The sequence below is a fragment of the Equus przewalskii genome, unplaced genomic scaffold (genome assembly GCF_037783145.1).
Source record: "Equus przewalskii isolate Varuska unplaced genomic scaffold, EquPr2 ChrUn-13, whole genome shotgun sequence".
Taxonomy (NCBI): Eukaryota; Metazoa; Chordata; class Mammalia; order Perissodactyla; family Equidae; genus Equus; species Equus przewalskii.
In genome coordinates, this window is record NW_027228750.1 from 7,991,571 (window position 1) to 7,997,515 (window position 5,945).

At 40.8% G+C, this 5,945-nt stretch overlaps 1 long non-coding RNA gene across 1 annotated transcript; it reads left to right on the forward strand.

The window, feature by feature from the left end:
* Window positions 1-3,789: 3,789 nt before the first annotated feature.
* LOC139081610 (uncharacterized) lies at window positions 3,790-4,718 on the forward strand. The gene is made up of 2 exons (XR_011536752.1): window positions 3,790-4,101; window positions 4,497-4,718. It is a non-coding gene; the product is annotated as an uncharacterized lncRNA (long non-coding RNA).
* Window positions 4,719-5,945: the final 1,227 nt, after the last annotated feature.

The following is a 5,945-nucleotide window of genomic DNA, read 5'->3' on the forward strand; positions in this document are numbered from 1 at the left end:
AGTGATTGCTCCCGTATCCCTGGCCAGCTTCCCCTGAGATGCACACCCTGGGCCTTTTACGCCTTTGAGGTTTCGACAGCCTGTCTTACGGGAAGGAAGCAGGAAGAAGTCCAGGAGAGTCCAAGGACTTCCCCTGCCAAATCTGCCTTGTGAAAACCTCCTGGCAATGAGGCATGTGTTTGTGCAAAGCCAATTCTTACCTGTCAGAAAAAAGCTCCAGTAGAGATAGCCGTTGAGGGTCCTTTTCCTCCAGTCTCACCCCGAAGAGACCTAGTCCCTGAAAAGAGAAAGAGGTGATACTTTGATTCGTCTCCTTATATCACTTTCGGGCCCCCAAACCTCCCTTCCCCATCCTCCAGGATCTGCCTCCTCCTTCTTTCCCTCACCTCTGTCATTCAATCAGACTCTGCTATCGTGCCACTTGGTCCCATCCAGCAGCTATTCTTCACCTGATACTTCCAAATGACTCCTTCTCTGTGGAGACTTTCTCGCTTCCCCCTAGGCAGGCTTGGCTGGCTCCTCTGCTCACAGTGCATTCAATTCTTTTCATGTCTCCACATTGTACTGTAATGCACTGGTGTATATGTCTATCTCCTCAACTTGACCGTGCAGCTCTTAAAGACAAAAACTATGTGAAACAAGAAAAACAGGCCATGCTGAGGCCGTGTCCCACATAGCACAACCAGAGGGACCTACAACTGGAATATACAACCTATGTACTGGGGGCTTTAAAGAGAAGGAGAAGGAAAAAAAATTGGCGTCAGATGTTATCTCAGGTGCCAAAAAAACCCACCAAAAACCTCAACAGATATTTATTGAGGATCGTCCCTTAAACTGTTAGAATTGAATTGCACCCCACATTCACAGATTCAGATTCTCAAGGCCTGCATGACCTGGTCCCTGCCTAACTCCCCCATCCCCTTTCACATAACTGGCTCTCTCTGTGGGTGTTTCTCTGTCTCTCACTTTTCCTGTCTCTGTTCTCTCACTCTACATTAGTCCCATGAGCCTTCTCTCAGACCTTGAGCCTTCTGACATGCTGATTCTCATATATCAGATGTGGGCCATGTGGAAAAAAATAGCCTGGATCCATTTTCAATCCTACCCAAGGAAAGAGCAGTGGCACCCCAGCAGAGAAAGCCTGCTGTTTGGAAGGCATATCAGAAAAGCAGGGGCTGATGGGAAGCAGTGGCTGGAGGAAAATGCATAAATACTGTCAGGAGGAAAAAATGTCAATTTAAAACATCTGCCAGGCCCTGGAGGCAAGAAGCCCTCTTAAGACCATACCAGTTAAGTCACAACTCTCCTGTCTTGCCACTGCTCCCTCTCCCCTTACTTTGACTAAAGCTGGTTCAGAAATCATAACAGCAAGATGGAAAACGAGGGGCTGGCCCCGTGGCTGAGTGTTTAAGTTCTCGCGCTCCACTTCGGTGGCCCAGGGTTTCACTGTTTCGGATCCTGGGTGCGAACCTAGCACTGCTCATCAGGACATGCTGAGGTGGCACCCCACATAGCAGAACCAGAAGGACCTGCAATTAGAATACACAACTATGTACTGGGGGGCTTTGTCAGGGGGGAGAAGGAGGAGAAGAAGGAGGAGGAGGAGGAGGGGAGGAAGAAGAAAAGATTGGCAACAGATGTTAGCTCAGGTGGCAATATTAAAAAGAAAAAAAGAAAGAAAGATGGAAAATGAGGGGGTGGGAGGATAAAGCAGGGAAAGAGAAAAGGAAGCCAGGCTGGGGAAGCACAACTGATTTAACACACGTTCAAGCTGGGAGTCTTGGTTGTTACCTGGGACTGGCTAGTAAACCGAGATTGAGTTTTCATCTTACACTGACTATAGAATGTTCATTTCCTCCAAGTCAGCAGAAAAATCCAGGGACAGGCCAGAACCATCCCCACTAAGCAGCAAACTTAAAGGGACAGTTGGAGCCAAAAATGAAGTGGCTTTGATGATTCCACCCCTTAGTTCAATGTACTGGCCACACTTGTTCACCTTTTAAGAAATCTTATATGTAAATAGGAGCTTAATACATTCATTTTCTATACTTTTTCCCCACATGATATACTTTAGACATCCTTCCAAATCAGCCCTTATTTACTTCATTCTTTTTACTAGCTTCACAACAATTCATCCTATGGCTAAACCATCATTTACTTAATCATTTTCTACTGATAAACATTTAGCTTGTCTCCAGATGTTTTCATTATTTAAAACAATGCTAAAATGAACATCCTTAAAAACAGGTGCTGTTTATGCGTGTATGAGTCTGTCTATGGGAGAAATCCCCAGCGATAGAATGGACGGGTCAAAGGAATTTTGAGAGCTACTGTAAATCTGCCTCCCGAAGAGCGCGCACATCGTTCAACTGTATCTTTGCCAGCCTGGTACGTGACAAACGTTACCTCATTCTTTTAATTGGCATTCTTTTAAATGAGTGTTATTGTTTAATTTTATGAGTCATTTGTATTTCTTTGTCAGAGCACTGCCTGTATATGTTCTTCGTTCACTTTTCTATTGAACTTTTGCTTTTTATTTGGAGGAACTCTTTTTTTTTAATTTAAAGATTGGCACCTAAGCTAACATCTGTTGCCAATCTTCTTCCTTCTCCTTTCCCTCCCCCTTCTCCTTCTCCCCAAAGCCCCCCAGTACATAGTTGTATATTTTAGTTGTGAGTGTCTCTGGTTGTGGCACATGGGATGCCGCCTCAGCACGGTCTGTGGCCATGTCCACAGCCAGGATCTGAACCAGCGAAACCCTGGGCCACGGAAGCAGAGGGCATGAACTTAACCACTCGGCCATGGGGCCGGGCCCCCGGAAGAACTCTTTATACATAAATAAATTAGCCCTGTCTTTATCTATTAAATAAATTAGAACTTTCTCAAACGTGATGCAAATATATTTTCTCAGTTTATTTATTTTATTCTCTTTATGGTACTTTTTTTTTTTTGAGGAAGATTAGCCCTGAGCTAACATCTGCTGCCAATACTCCTCTTTTTGCTGAGGAAGACTGGCCCTGAGCTAACATCTGTGTCCATCTTCCTCTACTTTATATGTGGGATGCCTGCCACAGCATGGCTTGCCCAGTGGTGCATAGGTACGCACCTGGGATCCAAACCTGCGAACCCCTGGCTGCTGAAGTGGAACGTGCAATCTTAACTGCTACGCCACCGGGCCAGGCCCTCTTTATGATACTTCTGTCTATAGTGTTTTAAATTTATATGTGGTTAATAATCAGTCTTTTTTTCTGAATGAGTTCTGGCTTTGGTGTCTTGCTTAAGCAAACAAGGCTTTTTAACCCAAGATTTCATTTTTAAAAATCACATGTTTTCTTCTAATACTTTGTGATTTATTTTTTACATTTTAATCTTTGACCTCCATGGAATTAATTTTTTTAAAACAATGCATGTGGATCCAGCTTTTTTCCCCCAAAGTTAGCTTCATGCTTCAATACTATTTATTAAAAAATAAATAATTATTTTTATGCCTTTTCCCTACTGATTTGTTTTTTTTATTGCAGTAACATTGGATTATAACATTTTATAGCTTTCAGATGTACATCGTAATATATTTTGAATTGTGTGTAGATTACATCATGTTCACCACCCAAAGCTAATTATAATCCATCACCACACATGTGAGCCTAATCACCCCTTTTGCCCTCCCCCCTCCTCCCTTCCCCTATGGTAACCACCAATCCAATCTCTGTTGCTATGTGTTTGTTTGTCATTGTTTTTACCTTCTACTTATGAGTGAGATCATGTGGTATTTGACTTTCTCCCTCTGACATTTCACTTAGCACAATACCCTCAAGGTCCATCCATGTTGTCAAAATGGCCAGATTTCATAGTTTCTTATGGCTGAGTAGTATTCCATTATGTATATATACCACATCTTCTTTATCCATTCGTCCCTTGATGGGCACCTAGGTTGCTTCCAAGTCCTGGCTATTGTGAATAATGCTGCAATGAACATAGGGGTGCAAGTATCTTTACGCATTCATGTTTTCAAGTTCTTTGGATAAATACCCAGTAGTGGAATAGCTGGATCATATTCCCTACTGATTTGAAATGCCACTTTCAGGTGGAAAACTTATTTGGGTGAGTTTCTTTATTCTCTGTGCCTATATTCTGTTCATTGATTATCTGTGTGTTTTAACATTGTTGTACATTTCATATACACTTTTGTTTCTGCTTTTAAAAATATGTAACATTATATTATAACCTATATATTTCCTGAGAACATTTTCTTTTGCATGGGTCCGTATCAAAAGGGGACCTCCCAGATGAGTTAGATGTGAATTATAGCCCCCAAATAATTCAGTAAAACAAATTGTTAAATGGAGTCTTTTTGTGTGGTGACAGAATCATAGAATATTAAAGCTAAAGTTCATCAGGCCATGTTGTAGATGAGGACAGGGTGCACCAAAAGCAGGAGTTTTAAATTTGGAGTCATTGATACTGAGTTGACCTTTCATATACTAACTGATCAACAGGTTAACCTAGTCCTTGAAGCCAAATCCGGATCAAGAGAGGATCAGGACGGAGAAGGATGCAACTTGGATCCTGAGAGCAGGGCAGGATGGAGAAGGATGCTTGGCTTTCCCTTTGGTGCCATCAGAGAAAGAAGCTTCATAATTTCCATATTTTCTTTAACAGTCATGTACTGCTTTTGTGATCAGAAAGAAAGCACGATAAATGTCACTTTTTAAAGTGTTTGGATGTGCCCTGGAAAAAGATAATGCTTAAAAATTTATCTGTGAATTAGAGAAGAACTTGGGCTCAGTTTTTTTGTTGTTGTTGTATTTTATTTTTACATATAAAAAGCTGTACATCATTAATGTGTACAACTTGATGAGTTTGGAGATAAGTATACATTTGTGAAACCATCACCTCCAAAAGTTCCCTCTAGCCCTCTTATTATTATTATTTTGTGATAAGAACACTTAGCATAAGATCTACTCTTTTAAAAAAATTTTAAGAATACAATATTGTAAGCTATAGGATATACTGTACAGTAGGTCTCTAGGACTTATTCATCTTGTGTAACAGAAACTTTGTACACTTGACTAATACCGCCTTGTTTCCCCTTCCCCTCGGCGCCCTGACAACCACCATTCCAGTCTCTGTTTCTATGAATTTGACTATTTTAGGTTCATCATGTAAGTGGTATCATGTAGTATTTGTGCTTCTGTGTCTGGCTTATTTCACTTAGTATAGTGTCCTTCAGGTTCATCTATATTGTTACAACTGGCAAGGTTTCTTTCTTTTTTAAGGTTAAATAATATTCTGTTGTATGTATATACCAAGTTCTCTTTACCCATTCATCTGTTTGTAGACATTTAGGTTGCTTCCATGTCTTGGTTATTTTGAATAACGCTGCGATGAATATGGGAGTGCAGATATCCTTCAGGATCCTGATTTCAATTCCTTTGGCTATATACCCAGAAGAGGAATTGCTGGATCATGTCATAGTCCTATTTTTAATGTTTTGAGGAACCCCTGTACTGTCTTCCATAGTGGCTGCACCAATTTGCATTCCCACCCACAGGGTACAAGGGTTCCATTTTCTCCATATCTTCATAAATATTTGTTATCTTTCGGTTTTTGTGATAAAAGTCATCTTAAGTGTGAGCTGATGACTCATGGTGGTTTTGATTTGCATTTCTGTGATGGTGAGTAACTTATTCCCCTGATACATGAGCACCTTTTCATATATCTGTTGGCCATTTGTATGTCTTCTTTGAAGAAATGCCTACTCAATCCCTTGGCCCATTTTTTAATCGATTATTTGTTTTTCTGCTATTGAATTGTAGCAGTTCTTTACATATTTTGGATATTGACCTTTTATCCAATATATGGTTTGGAAATATTTTCTCTCATTCCATAGTTTGCGTTTTCATTTTGTTATTGTTTCCTGTGGTGGGAAGAGACTTTTCAGTTTG